General features: G+C 49.0%; 1 long non-coding RNA gene across 6 annotated transcripts in view; it reads right to left on the reverse strand.

Moving 5' to 3' along the window:
• Positions 1–390: 390 nt before the first annotated feature.
• LOC118153869 (uncharacterized) overlaps positions 391–19,535 on the reverse strand; it is a 60,034-nt gene continuing 40,889 nt past the window's right edge. For 2 of the 6 annotated variants that reach the window (XR_013536410.1, XR_004743534.3), the window contains 7 exons: positions 11,744–11,864; positions 11,172–11,263; positions 8,060–8,158; positions 4,863–5,051; positions 3,562–3,754; positions 1,417–1,649; positions 391–616 (listed from right to left, as the gene is read on the reverse strand). This is a non-coding gene — a long non-coding RNA (uncharacterized LOC118153869). Of the gene's footprint in view, positions 620–1,416; positions 1,650–3,561; positions 3,755–4,862; positions 5,052–8,059; positions 8,159–11,171; positions 11,264–11,743; positions 11,865–19,535 lie in introns of all 6 variants that reach the window. The other 4 variants (XR_013536412.1, XR_008481678.2, XR_013536411.1 and 1 more) reach the window with 3 other exon arrangements.

Consider the following 19,535-nt stretch of genomic DNA (forward strand, 5'->3'; position numbering starts at 1 on the left):
AAATCGTCTATTTGAGAGGTACTGGTTATGGGGGGAGCCCCAGCAGGAGAACAAGGAAGTGACCCAGAGAAGGGAAGGCATTCAGGGAAGGGCTGTCATAAGCCCACTGCCAAAAGGGGCACTAGGGCTGCATCCTGTGGGGAAACTCAAAAATGACACAAAACGCAGGATCTGAAACCATCCACTCCCAAACCTACATAAGGGGTAAGCTGAGATGTTTGCATGTCAACTCATGATCATCTTCAGCTGAGGCTGCTTCTGGGTGATGCTCATTCAAGGCTTTTCTGGCTTGCTGCACATATAGGCTGAGGGGCCTCCCAAGGCTCTGAGAGGCCAAAGCTGGCAGTTGGAAGTTAGCCCAATCATGCAAAAAGGGACACAGTCAGATATGGTGTCCAATATGCATTCATGCATCCCAAAAGCATTTATTAAGCGCCTCCAGTTTGCACCAAGTTTAGAAGAAGATCCAAAGAAGACTCAGTTATCTCAGAACCGAATGGTCAAGCCGGGTGCAGTGGCTCACACCTGTAATCCCAGCACTTTGGGAGGCCGAGGCAGGTGAATCACAAGGTCAGGAGTTCGAGACCAGCCAGGCCAACATGATGAAACCCCATCTCTACTAAGAAAAAACAAAAATTAGCTGGGTATGGTGGCATGCTCCTGTAATCCCAGCTATTCAGAAGGCTGAGGAAAATTGCTCAAACCCAGAAGGCAGAGGTTGCAGTGATCTGAGATCATGCCACTGCACTCCAGCCTGGTGACAGAGCAAGACTTCATCTCAAAAAAACAAAAAAGAACCTAATAGTCAGATGGGCATACAGAAAAGCCATCACCTTGCAACCTCACAGCACGGGCAAGCCAACATAAGAGCATGGAAGAGGGAGTGGGGAAGCTGAGAAAGCTTCCATGAAAAGAGAAACCTTGTAATCCCAGCACTTTGGGAGGCTGAGGCGGGTGGATCACGAGGTCAAGAGATCGAGACCATCCTGGTCAACATGGTGAAATCCCATCTTTACTAAAAATACAAAAAATTAGCTGGGCATGGTGGCGCGTGCCTGTAATCCCAGCTACTCAGGAGGCTGAGGCAGGAGAATTGCCTGAACTCAGGAGGCGGAGGTTGCAGTGAGCCAAGATTGCACCATTGCACTCCAGCCTGGGTAACAAGAGCGAAACTCCACCTCAAAAGAAAAAGAAAAGAGAAACCTTTGCTCCTGGTGGCTTTTAATATAACCTATATGTTAATAACTCTCAAATTTATATTCCAGCCTGAACTGCTTCCCTGAATATCAGAACTGTAGACCTGACTGCCTACTTCTGTCTACTTGTATGTTTCATGCAGACCTGTATTTGGTATCCATTGCTAGCTAACAACCCTAAAACTCAGCAGCTTAAAACAACTGGCATTTATGATCTCACATGGTTTCTGAGGGTCAGGAATCCAGGAGGGCTCAGCTGGGTGTTCTAGTCTGGGTTCTCTCATGAGGCTGCAGTTGAGATATTGGCCAGGGCTGCAGTCATCTGAAGGCTGGACTGGGGCTGGAGGATCTGCTTTCAAGATGATGCATTCACATGGCTGCTGGCTGGAGATTCCAGGTTCTTCCCACACACCCTCTCCATGGGGCTGCTCATCATATGACAGCTGGCTTTTCCTAAAGCAAATAACCCAAGAAAGAAAGAGAGACAGAGAATGCGGCAGGCAGGGGGTACAGTCTTTTACAACCTAATCTCAACACTGGCATATTTTATCGGCCACACTGACCAACCCAGGTATAGCATGGGAGGGGACTATACACAGGTGTGAATACCAAGAAGTGGAGCCTGGCCAGTTGCAGTGGCTCACGCCTGTAACCCCAGCACTTTGGGAAGCTGAGATGGACAGATCACTTGAGCCCAGGAGCTGGAGGCCAGCCTGGGAAACCTGGTGAGACCTCATCTCTACAAAAAATATTTTCTAAAATTTATCTGGATGTGGTGGTACATGCCTATAGTCCCAGCTACTCAGAAGGCTAAGTAGGAGGATCACTTAAGCCCATCAGTAAGCCATGATCACACTACTACACTCCAGACTGAGTGATAAAGTGAGACTCTGTCTCAAAAAGAAAAAAAAAAAAAAGGCCAGGCAGGCACAGTGGCTCATGCCTGTAATCCCAGTACCTTGGGAGGGCAAGGTGGGTGGATCATGCCTGTAATCCCAGCTACTCAGGAGACTGAAGCAGAGAATTGCTTGAACCCAGGAGGCGGAAGGTTGCAGTGAGCCTAGATGGTGCCACTGCACTCCAGCCTTGGTGACAGAGCAAGACTCCCTCTCAAAAAAAAAAAAAAGAGTTGTAGTCATTGGGTTATCTTGAAGGCTGGTGACCACAGGCTGGATCTTAAACTAAACATGCCCAAAATGGAACTTCTGAAGCTTCTCCCTTTGTGCCAAAGCCAGCGTCACCGCCTTCCTCATCTCAGTGAGAAATGGTAAATCCGTGTTTCCAGTTACTCAGGCCAAACCCTTGGAGACGTCCTCGACTCCTCTCCTTCCATCCACATCCATCTAATCCTTCAGCAAATCCTGGTAGTTCTGCCTTTAAAATATATTGGGATTCTGACCACGTTCGACCACCCCCACTGCTGCCATCCTGATTTAAGTAACGGACCTGGCTTATCAGCTCTCACCTGGATTATTGCAATGGCCTCCCAAATGGTCTCCCTGCTTCCGTCTTTGAGCCGCCCCCCACCACCCAGTCATAGTGATCCTGTTAAAATGCATTTACTCCTCTACTCAAAGCCCTCCCATGAGGGCAAAAAGTCCTTATGGGCCCCTTCACTGCCTGACCCCACCACCACCATCCTAATTTCACATCCTATGACTTCCCTGCATCCCCCATTGGGCCACCCTGGATATTCCTGGCACACTCTAGGCACAGTCCTGCCTCTGGGCCTTTACACTGGCTGTTCCCTCCGTCTAGAAAGCTGTTCCTCCAGGCATGCCCTTGGCTGGCTCCTCATTGCCTTCAAGTCTTTATGCCATGCCCCCTGCTTGGAAGGCCTTCCCTGGCCGCCCTATTTATCAACTTTCTATTCCCTTCTCTGCCTTTTTTTCCTTCTTAGTATGTTTTGCCACCTCCAAGCCATCTATTTTATTTATTTCTCTTACTTGTCTGTTTCCCCCACAGAATGTAAGCTCCCTGAGGATTCCTGTCTGTTTTTCCACTACTCTATTCATAGCATCTAGAATTGTGGCCAGCTCATTCTGGATGCTAAAAAAAAAATCATTGAATCATCAGAAGGGAACATGAAGAAAGATATTTCAGTTATCTCCCACTTCATACCTATCCGCCTTAACTGGGATGCTTAAAACAACAGCAGTCATGTACTTGGGTCCTGAATCTGCAATTTGGGCAGAGCCAGGGAAGACAGCTCATCTCTGCTCACATGACACAGGCTGGGGCAGCTCAAAGGCGGGGGTGACCCAACGGTGGGGACTGAAGTCATCTCAAAGCCATCATTGCTCTCTAGTGGTTGTTACTAGCTGTCACCTGTGACCTCAGCTGGGGTCATCAGCCAGAACGCTACCTTGGCCTCTTCATATGCTGTTGGCTTCCTCACAATATGGCGAGTTCTAAGAGCACTCCTTCGAGAGGCAAGTAGGTCAAGTTTCTCGTTTCTGAAGTCCTTGTCCCAGAAATGAACGCAGCATCATTTCCACCTTTTCTATCAATGAAGTGGTCACAGAGCCTGGATTCCAGGGAGGAGACATAGACTCCGCCTTTCAATGAGAGAAACAACAAAGAATTTAGGGTCACTTTTTTAAGACCCCCACATAAAGGAAAAGAAAGAAAATCTTTCCCAGGCCCCTCCCCTGTGCTGAGCTCAGTGTAGGAAGTTTGCAGTCATCAACTCGTGGGGACCGGCTGCCCGTGTGCTCTATCATAACGAGCTGCACACATCTGGTGTGCCTCTGGCCTGGCCTGTGAACCCAGAGCTCACTATGAGCTCCAGCTCCTTTCCTCTAAATCACACCACCTTCCAGAGATCATGTAGCTTTCTCATTGTAAGATTCCATAAGGATAACACACTATTCCCCAGAGAAGATATTCACTATCAGGCCAGGGTGTGCTGAGACTTTCCCAGAGGGATAAGTGACACACACCCAAATGACTGTCTTTGAAGGCCGTGCTGTATCTCCAGCCCGAAGAAAATGTTAGATCAGGATTTCTTTTTTTTTTTTTTTTTTTGAGATGGAGTTTTACTCTTGTTGCCCAAGCTGGAGTGCAGTGGCACGATCTCGGCTCACTGCAACCTCCGCCTCCTGGGATCAAGCGTTTCTCCTGCCTCGGCCTCTCCAGTAGCCAGGACTACAGGTGCGCACCATCACACTTGGCTAATTTTTGTATTTTTAGTAGAGACAGGGTTTCACCATTTTGGTCAGACTGGTCTCAAACTCCTGACATCAGGTGATCCACCTGCTGCAGCCTCCCAAAGTGCTGGGATTACAGGTGTGAGCCACCGCGCCCGGCAGGTCAGGATTTCCTAACTGGGGCTCTGTCGACATTTTGGGTCAGATCATTGTATATTTGGGAGCAGTCCTGTGTGCTTTATAGGATGCGTGGGGCACCCCAGCCCCCACTCTCTAGATGCCAGCAGCAAGCCCCTGACCCTTCTGCAGCTGTGGCAATCAAAATGCCTCCAGACATCAGCAGCCTTCACCTTGGGGGCAAAATAACCCCCGGATGAGAACCACTGGGTTCGAGTGATGCTTAAAGTATGATTTGCAGTATTTTCTCAGTTCTGGATCTGTCTGAAGTTTTCTCCCCTGGCTCAGTAATAGCTCCTGATCCCTTTCATCTTCTAGACACCGTGAACCATGTACTTACCATGTGACCCATTTCACTGTGATTATTGGAAAACTTAGAATCAAAGTTGTTTCAACGTGTATCCCACAGGGACACGCATCTTTAGTCTTACGTCTGCTCCATTTTACATCATTCTTGTTTGACCAAACTCTTCATTTATGCCAGTCTTCTTATATTTTATGCATTCTTTTTATCTGTCCTAAACCTTTTCTAGAAGAAGGGAGAGAACAAAGAGCTAAATAAATAACTGCCATCAGGGTAAATATTCATGGAGATGGCGTCACAGAGAGGCAGACACCCGCCTGGAGGGAAATCGTTCAAACGGAGCATGAGGGCCTGGCGAGATGCCAAAACCAGGCAGGTATGAGCCGGATGATGTGTGGGGCAGAGTGTGGGTCACCCAGAAGGGCCACCCTCCAGAGGGGCAGATTGGGGAGAAGAGGGACAGAGGCTGGGGCGTCAAAACCCCTCCCCCAGGAAAGGATCTTATTTTCTGTATTTTCTGTTCACAGAAAAGGCAGGGTAGGGGGGTGTTTGTTCATTTGTTATTTAGAGACAGAGTCTTGCTCTGTCTCCCAGGCTGGCACGCAATGGCACGATCATGGCTTACTGTAGTCTCAACCTCCCAGACTCAAGCAATCCTCCCACCTTACCCTCCAGAGTAGCTGGGACTACAGGCATTTGCCACCATGTCTGGCTTTTGTGTGTGTGGTGACAGGGTCTCACTATCCTCCAGCCTCAGCCTCCCAAAGTGCTGGGATGACAGATATTTGCCACCAAGCTGGGCTGGGAAAGTGTTCTAATCGATGGCATTTGCCGACAACCAGATCCCACCTGACACGTGAATGAGTCATGTTGGAAATGAATCTTCCGGCCCCAGTCCAGCTTCCTGAAGTGATACTCCAAGAAGCAGAATGGGCTGTCCCCACCACACCTACCCAAACTGCAGATTCTTAAGCAAAATAAATGCTTATCGTTTTTAGACAGGAAGTTTTAAATTGGCTTGTTGCACAGCAATAGATAACTGAAACACATTTAAATAACTGTCAATCAGCTCCTCCCAGACTCAGTTTCCTTATTTGAATTGTGAGCCTTCAGGGGTCCATGGAGGCCTGGCACAGGGAAGGGCCTCCTCTGCCAGCAGGTATTTGATATGGCTGCAAAGGAAGGCGGGCACTAAGCCAAAACACATCGTGCCTCTAATACAGCTGGAGGAAAACACAGATGTGAAACCAAAAGACGATGGAATAAGCATGCATTCACTCAGAAATGAGGCCTGGAGCTCTACCATGTGCCCGCGGAGGAGCAGAAGGAAGTACACAACTGCGGGAAGCAGACGAGGGGGAAATCCCACACTCCATCCTGGCCTCTTTCTTCTCTCTCTTCTTTCTCCCTGGCATTCTCATCTCTGCAAGCCACATCTTCGTTTTTGTCTATGTCCCAAGACAGTCTCTCCCATGAGTTCCCCACCTGCATATCCAACAATCACCTCCTGTGTGCATCGAAGACCCTCACCCTCAACAAGTCGAGATCCAACCTTGTGCCCACCCCCACCTCCCAACATCAGGTTACCTTATTCTGCTCCCCCAGGTCAGAGAGCAGCTTTGTCCAAGGCCACAGTCCTCAGCTGGCCACGCTGCTGCCTCCTCCTCCCGCCCCGCACCTACATCTAAATGTCACTGAGTCCCGATAGTCTTGCTTCCTGAATACCATTCACACTGGTCCACTGCTCTCCATCCCCACAGCCGTCTCCACCCCCGTCTCCTGCATTGTCCATCGCAGTGGGCTCCCTAATAGCCTCCCCCACCCCCATGGCCTCTCCCCTCTCACCTGGCCACACAGCGAAAGCAAGCTTTGTAAAATACCAAATCATCTCTCCACTGAAAACTTCCCACTAATTTCCTGGTGTGCTTAAAGGCCCATGTCCTGTCATTGTCTAGGATGGGCCCTGCCAGGCCCAGCCCCTGTAGCACCCACCCATTCCACCCCCTCCATATCCACCTCCCACTCCCTGCACTGCTGTCTGTTTCAGCTGCATGGGCTTCTTTCAGCTCGCCAAACTCTGTGCTCCCTCCTGCCACCGGCCTTTGCACGTGCTGCTCCCTTAGCCTAAGATGCACTCGACTTACCCCGTTCCAACACGCACTTTTGGTTTTTTTTGAGACAGGGAAGCAGCCTGCTCTGTTGCTCAGGCTGGAGTAGGGTGGCATGATCTTGGCTCATTGCAACCTCAACCTCCTGGGCCCAAGCAATCCTCTTGCTTCTGCCTCCCAATAGCCAAGCCTAAAGGCTCGCACCACCACGTCCAGCTAACCAACGCATACCTTTTTTATTTTGAGGTGCAGTCTCGCTCTGTCGCCCAGGCTGGGGTGCAGTGGCATGATCTCAGCTCATTGCAACCTCCACCCCTCCAAGATCAAGCTATTCTAGTGTCTCAGTCTCCTGAGTAGCTGGGATTACAGGCACCTGCCACAGTGCCCTCCTAATTTTTGCATTTTAATAGATATGGGGTTTCACCATGTTGGCCAGGCTGGTTTCAAACTCCTGACCTGAAATTATCCACCTGTTTCAGCCTCCAACACTTTTAAGAAGCCTTTTCTGCTCTCTCTGATCAGACCAGCCCCACTGCTACCAAATGAGCCCTCTTTCCCTACACAGATCTCCATTTAATTTTACATTCCTTTGTGTGATTCTTTGATAAATGCCTTTCTTTCATGCTACATTTAAGCTCTTGAAGATTATGACTGTTCTGACACTGCTATAACCCAAAAAGCTAGTTCAGTACCCTGGCTCATAGTAAGCACTCAATAAATACTTGTAGGCTGAGGACTGTGGCTCATGCCTATAATCCCAGCATTTTAGGAGGCTGAGGCAGGAGGATCACTTGAGTCCAGAAGTTAGGAGCCAGCCTGGGAAACATAGCAAGACCCTGTCTCTAAAAAAAAAATATTTTTTTAATTAACTGGGTAGGGTGGTGCATGCCTGTAGCCCCAGCTACTCAGGAGGCTGAGGTGGGAGGATCGCTTGAGCTTAGGCGTTTAAGGCTGCAGTGAGCTATGATTGTGCCACTGTATTCCAGCCCAGGCAACAAGGTAAGATACTATCTCGAAATAAACAAATAATAAATATTTAAAAACTAAAATTCAAAAATAAATGTTTTGGAATAGGCAAAAATAATTGCAGGAGAGCTGCTGAGAGGCAAGACGGTTGGTACTCACTAGAAAACCTGGGCAGCACTTTATAGGGTGGATGGAACTTGAGGTCACCTCACAGGAGGAGTAGACTTTTGTGATGACAGAGATATCTGGAAGGGCATTCTAGGAGGGTGGACCAGAATAAACCAAGAGGTGAGTATAACAAGTGTGTGTGTGCATGTGTGTGTGCACATGTGTGTGCATGTGTATGTGTGTGCACGCACATGTGTTGGATGATGGCAAGACATGGGCCAGGCTAGCAGAGATGCAGGTTGGGAAAAGGCAGGACACCAGGTCAGCCAGCAGGTAGATGACCACGGGTCTTGAAGGTGGGTAGAGGAGTCAGCAGGTGAAAAGCATGAGAGATTTCAGAGCAGAGTGGTGACCCCAAGCAGGCACTCGGCAGGGCAGTGAGAAGCAAATTCTGGCAGCAGAGCAGGTGGGACACAGGAGTGTGGATGGCTGGAGGCAGAGAAGAGGCAGGTCAGCATCCAGGTATGCACCACCAAGGACCTGGGGGGAGGGCAGAGAGGACAGAGATGGCAAGCTGGATGAGGAGGCATTAAGGAGAAAGCCATCCACCAGCCAGGTGGTTGCTGTCTGCAGAAGACCACACAGGAAGGTCCCCCTCCATGCTGGAGTGTCAAGAGCTGGTGGGTCAAACAGAAGGCAAAAGACACCAGTGTCATTTCCCCGGCTCCGACACTGCCTGGCTCCATGCTCTGTTCTGTGCCCCCTTCCAGCTGAGCAGATCAATACCAGCCATCAGGGCTGAGGCAAGAGATGGAGGACAAGGTTAGCTGTCTGCAGGGAAGGCATGGAACACCCAGAGCAGGGCTGCCTGGGTGACTTATTGCTTATTAATAATATAAATATGTAAATGTTACCAGGCCCATATTGATCCCAACGTATGAACCATCCATCATGAGGGTGCAGAACAGGGTGTTATAAATATCAAATAATAAGTCTGCAGCCCAAGACTTATCAATATAGGTGGGCTGAGGCTGGGACCATCTCCAAGGCAATTTTATAATGAGAGCAGCTCCAGCAACCTCCCACCACCAGCCCCTGCCACAGTGTGTGGTTTGTGATGGGGAGGGAGAGACAGAGGACCCCTCAAATAGAACAGAGATATTCCTATGCAGAGAGTCTAGAGAGAGAGAGTCTTCCCTTTTCTCCTTTACCATGGACAGGAAAAGCTGTCATCAGAGCTCCCAAAATCTCCACCCCGGTGTTGAGAGGGTTCTCATCCCCACGTATCCCCCACAGCCTAAGGTTTAGCACGTGGGTGTGGAGTCAGGGAGACCTGGGCATGGAATCCTGCCCTGCCCACGGTTTATCAGCTTCACAAACCTCACAAATGTAACTGCCTGAAGCACTGGTTTACTCACCTGTAAAATGGGACAGCAATCAGCAAGATTGTGAATATTAAACGGGACAATGTCTATAACCACCAGTGTCCATGGTAGTTATGACTACCATGGCAGAGTGGCCAGGGGCTCCCAGTGCCATTAGACTGGGGCTGTGTTAGTCCTCTGAAAGGCTGTATTAGTCTGTTCTCGTGCTGCTATGAAGAAATTCCTGAGACTGGGTAATTTATTTTTATTTTTTTTCATTTGCCCACCTGCAACTGTCTTGATCGAGTTATAGAGACTGGGAAATTTATAAAGAAAAGAGGTTTAATGGACCCACAGTTCTGCACGGCTGGGGAGGCCTCAGGAAACTTACAATCATGGCGGAAGTCACCTCTTCACAGGGCGGCAGGAGAGAGAATGAGTATTAGCGGGGGAAATGCCAGATGTTTATAAAACCATCAGATCTCGTGAGAACTCACTCACTCACACAAGAACAAAGTGGGGAAAACCTGCAGCATGATTCTATTACTCTGCCCGGTCCCATCCTTGACACATAAGGATTATTACAATTCAAGGTGAGATGTGGGTGGGGACGCAGAGCCAAACCATATCAGAGGCACAACGATGAACAGCTCCAATCCAGGGTATCTCATCACTACCTCTAGAAGATGTGCCAGTAAAGTGACATCACACTTGAGGAAGGAGCAGCCTAACCCCAGCCACACCTCTCATGCCCCAGTTTGGTTTTCCTGGTGGATTTCACTTTGAATGCACCCACACAGCTCGTGAAGGCACACATTCTCTGCCTTTAGGAATTTCAAGCTATGGTAAGGGAGGGAACCGAACCAGAACACCTAAAACCCAAGATTGAGCAAGTGCTGTTAGAGGGGTACTCAGTGCCCCAAGGGCTTCCAGAGCAAGGACAGGTCCAGCTGAGAGGAGTCGAGAGGGGCTTCCAGGAGATGAGCCCAGAGTGGGCGGCAAGAGGAAGGAGTGGATCCGAGCTCACCCGCCAGCCTGGGCCCTGTGCAGAGCAGGAGGTGGGTGGGAGGTTCCTGTTCTTAGCAAACCCAGAGGGAGCTCAGCCCTGTGACTACGAGCATCATGCCCAAGCCCGGAGGACACTTCAGTCATCAGGAATTTTTGTGCACTAATATTGGCTTTTGATTATTTTTTATATTGCATTAAAATGTTATTTATCTTGCACATTTTTGGCGCCCCCTTAAATTTTGTGTCCAGGGTGATGCCTTACCCTATCCCCAGTTCTGCAAGTGACTGCACTTTCTGGGATTATTCTGCCTCCTCCCCAGCTCTCGGCTTCCAGTTATCCAGCCTGCTTTCAGCTGGCTCCAACTCGGCCTTCCCGGTCTTCTAGACTCTAACTCCATCTCCCCACTCCCCACCCCAGCCCCCATGGTCTCACGACACACCTCAGTGACAATCAGCCTTTGCATCTGGTGGCAGAGGCAGTGCAGGAAGAGGAGGTCCTGCCACCAAGGCCTCCCCCCTAGGGAGCACCTGCATCAGCCCCAAGTTGCACACTCTCTGGCACTGTCTAGTAATCCCCCCACACAGTCCTGAGAGGTGGGCACCATCACCCTCCTTTGTCAGGTGGGGAACCTGGGACCCAGAGAGGTTGTGGGATTCACCCAATTCACACAGCTGGCTGAGCAGTGATGGACCTGGGATGTGATTCTAGCAAAACGCTCTTTTCACCAGATCTCATTTCCCAGAGTGTCATCCCTGGAACCCATACTCCATGAGCTGTGTATTTGTGAGACCTGAAAGGACCGGCTTCATGGTCGGAGAAGCTTGACCTGCAGATGTGCATGGAAGGCCATGATGAGGAAGACGTCAAAGATTCTAGGCAGTTCTGCAGTTAAAATATAAAAATAAAAATTTCATTTCTTTTAACTCAGCATTTTGCAAACTCATTGACCCCAAGACTCTTTCATGAAACATCGCCCCGCGCCAGTTGTCCATCTTATACAGTCAAGAAACACCGACCTGTTTTTAGCATAAGAGTTTTCCAGCCAGGTCCAAATGGGTCCTGGCAGGACCCATACCTGAAGCTTGACCTTGTAGGGGAGGGAAGATTTTTTTTTTATATAGTGCATGTCTCGTGGTAGTTACTCCATGAATATTTGAATTCATGAGTGAATGGGTTTTTTCTTTTTTTTTTTTTAATTTTACTTTAGGTGCACACTATATCTGGCATTTCTCCCCATGTTATCCCTCCCCATCCTCCACTCCCTCCCCACCTTCTGCTGTCTCTCCCCTACCCCCCGCAACTGCCCCCAGTGTGTGATGCTCCTCTCCCTGAGTCCACATGTTCTCATTGTTCAATACCCACCTATGAGTGAGAATATGCAATGTTTGATTTTCTGTTCTTGTGTCAGTTTTCTGAGAATGATGGTTTCCAGATTTATCCAAGAAGATTTCTTTTCTCACTCATAGATTCATGGCTGAGGCATCTGTAACAAAAGACAGATTAACAAAAGAGTATACAAATGTATTTAATGTGTTATGTGGCACCTGAGCCTTCAGAAATGAAGACCCAAAAAAACAGACAGGTTCATGGAAGAGCAGACAGTCTCACAGAAGTGGATTGGACACAGAGGGTCTGATCTAATGGTCATAGGTGGGCTTAGCAAGTCCGTGGGTCTTCAGAGTTAAGGATGCTCCTTTTCTCTGGCTACAGGAAGAGTGCCTCTCACATTAGGGTTTTTTATTATTTTGGTTTTTTTTTTTTTTGAGACGGAGTTTCACTCTTGTCACCCAGGCTGGAGTGCAATGGCGCGATCTCGGCTCACTGCAACCTCCGCCTCCTAGGTTCAGGCAATTCTCCTGCCTCAGCCTCCTGAGTAGCTGGGATTACAGGCACGCGCCACCATGCCCAGCTAATGTTTTGTATTTTTAGTAGAGACAGGGTTTCACCATGTTGGCCAGGATAGTCTCGATCTCTTGACCTCGTGATCCACCCGCCTCGGCCTCCCAAAGTGCTGGGATTACAGGCTTGAGCCACCGAGCCCGGCCACGTTAGGGTCTTATGACCTGCTTCAGAGCAAGGGCAGATAATTCCTCTATGGCCTGTTTCAGGGGAGAAGGGAAGGAGAAGGCCACAGAGACCTTCCTGCTTCCGCTGTTCCTCAAATGCCAGGTGCCATATTTTAGGGTAGTGGCTCCTAAACCCCATCAGCCTCTACTCTGTACTCCATTTTCCAACTAGCCTGCTCTGGTGGAAGAGGAAGGAAGAGGAGAGGGGGGCTTTAGGAGAAGCCCTGGATGGACTTTCAGATTTTACATGAACTATTTCTCTTTTTTTTTTTTTTTTTGAGACAGAATCTTGCTCTGTCACCCAGGTTAGAGTGCAATGGTGTGCTCTCAGCTCACTGCAACCTCCGCCTCCTGGGTTCAAGCAATTCTCCTGCCTTAGCCTCCTGAGCAGCTGGGACTACAAGTGCATGCCACCATGCCCAGCTAATTTTTGCATTTTTAGGAGAGATGGGGGTTCACCATATTAGCCAGGCTGGTCTCAAACTGCTGACCTCGTGATCTGCCCGCCTCAGCCTCCCAAAGTGGGATTACAGGCATGAGCCACTGCCCCCGGCCTATATTGACTATTTCTAGATTGTCTGATTGTCTCACACAGCACATGAGTTATTTTGTGAGGAGGGAGGGAAAGAGGGGAGGGCTGTGCCAACGCCCATCAGCTCCAATGGGAATTGCACCAATTTCAAGAGGCTGAAGAAGAAACCCAGGGCCAGCAAATGAAACACGGGGTTTTACTGGGGGCTTACACAGAAGGGAGAGAGTCCAGTGGCAGCAGGCTGGGCAGAAGAACCCCAACTGCTTGCAAAAGTCATGCAGTTTCTACAGCACTTTGACTTAGCACCCTCTCGGCTCAGATGCTCCTCGTGGATAAGGAATGAGTCTCTGGGTTGGCCCCTCCGGATTCCTCAGAATCCGGAGCTCAGAACTCCAAGCCTCATTCAGGTGTGTCTGCCAGACGAGGTCATTCTCAGGCTGTGCTAAAGTTACTGCTATCAGGTGCATTTACCAAACAGCGGGTAAGTAGAGAGGAAAAAAGACAGGAGAGGAAAGAAGGGAGGGAGGGGAGTGAGGAGGAGGAAAGAGAAAAGGAACAGAAGAGAAGGAGGAGGGAGAGGAGGGAGAGGAGACAGAAGTGGGGAGAGTGAACGTGGTCCTGGAGTTTGTATCTCCTACAAGCCCACCCTCGAGCTGGAGGAAATCTCAGGAATGAGAGCAGGCTCAGCAGGCATAGGCATCCCCTCCCAGGTGCCCCCTTCATCTTCCTCACTCAGTTCCCACCTCCACCCCCTTCCAAACTGCCCCCCCTCCCACAAACACCACCAGTCACACATGAATTAAAAGCCATTTCCAGGCGAGCCCAATGGCTCACACCTATAATCCCAGCACTTTGGGAGGCTGAGGCTAGTGAAACACTTGAGGCCACGAGTTCAAGATCAGCCTGGCCAACATGGCAAAACCCTGTCTCTACAAAAAATTAGCTGAGCATGGTGGTACGTGCCAGTAGTCCCAGCTATTCGGGAGGCTGAGGCAGGAGAATGGCTTGAACCTGGTAGGCAAAGGTTGCAGTGAGCTGAGATCACACCACTGCACTCCAGCCTAGGTGACAGAGCAAGACTCTGCCTCAAAAAAATAAAATAAAATAAAAAGGCCATTTCCATGACAGAGGCTGTGCACCTCCCCTGAGCCTCAGCCACACAGCCTTTCGCAGTTTGCAATCTCTATTCAACTCCCCTCCCTTGCCAGCCATTCTAGGTAGGGTGGAGGCGGCAGGTCAGGGTCTGCTCCCTGCCCCCCAGGCCTGGGCACCATTGGCATTCAGCGTCTTCTCAGTAATGGTCCCTCCTCATGCTGGTCTGATTTTATTACAATGCCAACACACTTGCTTAATTCTCTGCTGTCTTTCTTCTGCACTGTTGATTTACACTGTTAGTGTTTTAATTATACAATTCAGCACTCCTTAAAACATGAAAAACTGCTCAACTTTTCAAGCAATTAAAAGGCAGCAGAGTATATCAGCAGATCTGAGACGAGATAAGTAAATCAAGCAATTAAAAAACTCATTTGGTGAAAATGTAGCAACCCACCCAAAATGAGCAGGGCTGGTGGGCCCTCCCGAAGAGAACTTGGGAGAGCGGGGTTTCCTCGTCTCACCTTCCTCCCCGGGAATGTGGCGCGCTCTGCTTGACTCTCCCTCTTACTCTCCCTGGTTGAACACGATGCCTCGCTGACCTCAGCCCGGTCTGGCTGAGAGGGCCTGCGTGGGATGAGCCCAGGACTCCAGCCAACAAAGACTCAGGTTTTAAACCTGGTCGCAGAGCAGCTCATGAAACGGGCAGCATCACTCCCCTCTCTCAGCCTGTGTCCCATCAGCAGATGGGACCACACCACTACGTTTTGTGGGGAGGGGGAGTAAAATATACATCACAAAACTTACCATAGTAAGGGAGAAAAAAATATCTTTTTCTCACCATCCTAGGTTCACCACTAAAGCCCCCATAGCAAGACAGATTAACAAGAGAGAAGCATATACATTTATTTAATATGTTTTCCATTGCACAGAAGACTTCATAAGGAAATGAAGATCCAAAGAAACAAATAAGATCCAAAGAAACAAATATTTTTTATGCTAGATTTGATTAAGAGATCAGATAAAAAAGTATGATCTAGGCCGGGCACCGTGGCTCACACCTGTAATGTGGCAGATTGACTGAGTCCAGGAGTTCAAGACCAGCCTGGCCAACATGGCGAAATCCCATTTCTACTAAAAATACAAATATTAGCCAGGTGTGGCATCACGTGCCTGTAATTGCAGCTATTCAGGAGGCTGAGGCACGAGAATTGCTTGAACCTGGGAATCGGAGGTTGCAGTGAGCCAAGATTACACCACTGCACTCCAGCCTGGGCAACAGAGGGAGACTCTAACTCCAAAGACATATATGTAAATAAATGGTCATAAACGGAGGGGTACTTAGCAAGGCCTGCTTGCTCAGATTCTTCTCTGCATCTCTGGCTCTTCCGAGATAAGTAAGAATGTTCCTTTCCTCTGGGTATAAGGGAGGGGACATCTCACATGAGGGTCTTATGACTCGCTTTGGGGCAAGTTTCAGAAAAGGTGAGAGAGAACTTCTGCTTCCTCAAATGCCCAGGTGCATATCTGGGCATAGCATGTCCTGAATGCCGTTGTCATCTTCGCCATTTTTGAGTGTACAGCGCAGTGATATTACATTCACATAGTCCATTCACATGTGTATGGTACAGTCACACTGCTGCCAAACTGTCACCACCATCCATCTCCAGAACGCTTCTCATCTTACAGAACCAAAACTCTGCACCCATTGAACACTCCCCATTCCCCTTCTCCTGTATCCCTGGTTTCCAAGCTGGTTTCCATGGAGCCCCGGGGTTTCATCTCGGGCCCCTAGAGGGCTGCCAAGGGCAGGAGCAGGTAGCAGAGAGATGAGTAAGCAGAGCTCTGTTTTAATCTGTTTAAGTTATTAGGCTTCTGGATTTGATTTTATTTGAGTATAAGGCTCTGAAGATTATTTTTTGAAGTCAGAAAATGACTGGATGAGATCATCTGAAAGACCTGGATTGGAAGGACTGGCTGAGGGGCTTCAGTTTTTCTAAAGAAAAGTTCTGCCCATGAGCAAGGAGGATGGGGTCCTACTTATCTGGGTCTAGGGCAGGACAAAATATGCTTCCCCCAAATGAGCTGGGCTCACCCAAGGAATCCAAGCTCCTCCCAGGCCTTAACCAATTCCCTCCCTCATGAACTCTTGGCATCCTGACTTCAGGCCACAGGGGACCCAGAAAACCGGGGACTCTCCATTGCACTGAAAGTGAGGGTGGGGATGGGGTGGGAGCAGGGGCAGGAGATGTGCAGCCCACTCATCCATCACACAGGGAGCTGGAAAGGCCAGTGGTGCCACGCAGCACCCACTCTCTGGCCAGACTGTCTGGGAGGAGAATACTGACCCAGCAAGAAGGAAGGCAAGGTGGCAAGTGTTCTGCAGTGGGCACTGAAGAAGATGGAGAGGCCGAGAGACAGCCTCAACCACAGCATCTGGTTCAGGGCAGAACCTCCCTGAGTGGACACACTTCCTCATCCCTCATCAGCTGTCATCAGGAGGATTATAAATAAGGAGAGTCGGTACCTAGAATCTTAACTGTGTTGGTCCCAGCAGGAAGAGGCAAGGTCAGTGCCCCGAGCTTTTGGCTCTGGGACCCAGGTTCAGGTTTCCTACAAGAGAACAAGCACACCCTGGAGTGTGCCTGGATTCAGCCCTCCCAGAAACTCTCCCCATTCACAGGAAGAGATACAGGACACCTTATCAAGGATGCAGAGGGCTTCTCTGCCATTTCCTTTTCAACCTGATTTCTTCCCTTCAACAACACCCAAGGGACCAGGCAATCAGAATTTAGAAATGGTGTCTTTTCAAGATGTGGCTATTTGCTGGTGGTGTCTTTCTCCACTGGGTCTTGTTCAGCAGACAGTCTCCCAGCCACTAACAACAGCAGGAAGTAATCATGGGTCACAAACCCTATCCAAATGAGGTGGGGGACAGTGGCATAGACAGGTCCCGTTTTTATGATCCCTTGTGTCCCCTCAGCTCCAACCCTGACCACACACTGAGCCAGATCTTCCTGGGTCACCTGCTGAGCCACAGCCCACCCTGCTTCCAGTCACATGTCTGCCCTTGGATACTCAAGGCCCAGACCCACCCCTCCCCTGGGTTCTGTTCACAAAACCTCCCAGCCTGTCCTGCAGACTCTTCAAGGTTACTCCCCCTGAGCAATTTCTGTACCAAACAGTTTCTACCAGCTGCTCTTTGTAATTTCAGAGCCTCCATTAATCATTCTTAAGCTCTTTGAATACAATATTTTCTCTAAGAACTGAAATTTCTTCACAATTCTGCACCTTCCTGCCGTCTCCAATTAGCCGCTCTCATCAGACATTAGCATAAAGTATTAGCATAGCTATAACTTCTGTATACCTTGATTAATCTGACTTGGATGTTTCTCCCAATTGCACCTAATAGGCTGAGGAATGACCACGATGTAAGGGAGCGTGCGCCTCACCCAGCCTCAGCGTTAAAATGATAGAGCAGAAATAGAGTCCCAGTGTTCTTCAATCCAATTCTTTCTCTTTGCACAGAAGCAAACTGAGCCTTAAAGAGGTGAAGTAGTATCCTTCCTCCTCCCACAGCCACCCAGGTAGCATCGACCCTCGTGTGCCTCCTGCAAACTGATTCCCAGAAATACTCTGCAAAAAGCAAAGGGAAGGGGTGGTGTAGAGAGACCAGGGCACCAGCAGTCACGTAAATTCTGGAAGGCCCAAATACTGTCACTCCCTTGTACTTTCAGGTCAAAGGTTTTTGAGAAGTCTTACAGTAAAGAAGCCTGCTATCTTTATTTAACCCAAAATTTCTTTAAGCATGAGTTCCTTTTTTCCTCTATGCCACCTATATTATTTATATATTGCTACATTTAAAAATTACCCCCTGCCAGACCTGGTGGCTCACACGTAATCCTAGCACTTTTGGAGGCCAAGATAGGTGGATCACTTGAGGTCAGGAGTTCAAAACCAGCCTAGCCAACATGGCAAAATCCCATCTCTACTAAAAATACAGAAAAATTAGCCAGGTATGGTAGTGAGCGCCTGTAATCCCAGCTACTTGGGAGTCTGAGGCAGGAGAATAGCTAGGACCTGGGAGGCAGAGGTTGCAGTAAGCCAAGATCACATCACTGCACTCCAGCCTGGGCAACAGAGAGAGACTCCATCTCAAAAATAAATAAATAAATAATAAATAAATAAATAAAAATTATCCCCAAAGCTAAGTAGCTTAAAAGAACAGACATTGCTGTCTCACATCGTTTCTGAGGGTCAGGAATCTGTGAGTGGTTTAGCTGGTGGTTCTGGCTTGGAGTCTCTCATGAGGCTACAATCAAAATGTTGTCAGGGGCTGGAGTAAGCGAAAGGCTTGACTAGGGCTGGAGTGTCTGCCTCCAAGAGGACTCAATCACTCACATGGAGCCGATTGTTCACAGAGGGCCTCAGTGCCTTGCTGTGTGGGCTTTCCTAGGGTTATATGAGTAAACCCATGACATGGCAGCTGGCATTTCCCAGATGGAGCCAGAAGAGAGAGTGGAGAGAGAGAGAAAAGCTTTAGTGTCTTTTGTGACATTATTGGAAGTTACACACCATCATTTCCACAATATCCTATTGGTCAGCCATACTTGGTGTGGAAGAGACAACATGAACGTGTGAATAGGAAGTGAGACTTATTGGCCGCCATCTTGGAAACCAACTGCCACACCACATATTAACTCTATACATCTGGAGATCCACTAACCCAGAACCTACTCGATGAGGATTAAAGTACAACTGAAAGAGGTGTGACTATTCCAGATCCTTGACCTGATGTAACAAAGATCAAATGCTGCTGGTGTCCTCGCCTGGCTCCACTTTCTAAGGACCAGGCTGCAACAATTGCCTTCATCCCTCGGCTTTCTCTGGTTCCACCCTTCCAGCAGGGAAGGCTCCACTCTTCCTCCCCCTGGTCCAGGCAGACGCCAGGGCCTGGTGCCTCTACTGAGCAATGGTCTCTGGCCTCTGAAGCAAAGCCCAGATGCCAACCTTCTCTCCACCTCAGATCAGCTCCTGGCCTCAGCTAAGGCAGGACTGGCTCCTCCTTTTGATGTGGGGAGCCCTGAGGAACTGAGTTCCTGATTCCAGTGTAAAAGCAGCTCTAACGAGAACAAAAATTGCTGACATTTATTAAGTGCTTATGGTATGTCAGGCACTGTTCTGGACACTTACATGTACTATGTTGGTTAATCCTCACACTATATACCCATTTGATAGATAACAAAACTGAGGTTCTAGCCAGCCAAGGAATATGGCCAACAGCACATACCTGAAAGCAGCATGGGTAAGATCGAACTGTACTGTCTGATTCCAGATCCCAGGCTGCTGACTATACAGCTATATTACCCTCAGCTCCCAGTTCACCCATAAAGCAGAGGTGACTCAAATATTTGAGTCTGTGTCATGGGTAGTCTCTTCTTACTCAAATAAACTTCTACTCCCA

This window comes from Callithrix jacchus, chromosome 5 (assembly GCF_049354715.1).
Source record: "Callithrix jacchus isolate 240 chromosome 5, calJac240_pri, whole genome shotgun sequence".
Classification (NCBI taxonomy): Eukaryota; Metazoa; Chordata; class Mammalia; order Primates; family Cebidae; genus Callithrix; species Callithrix jacchus.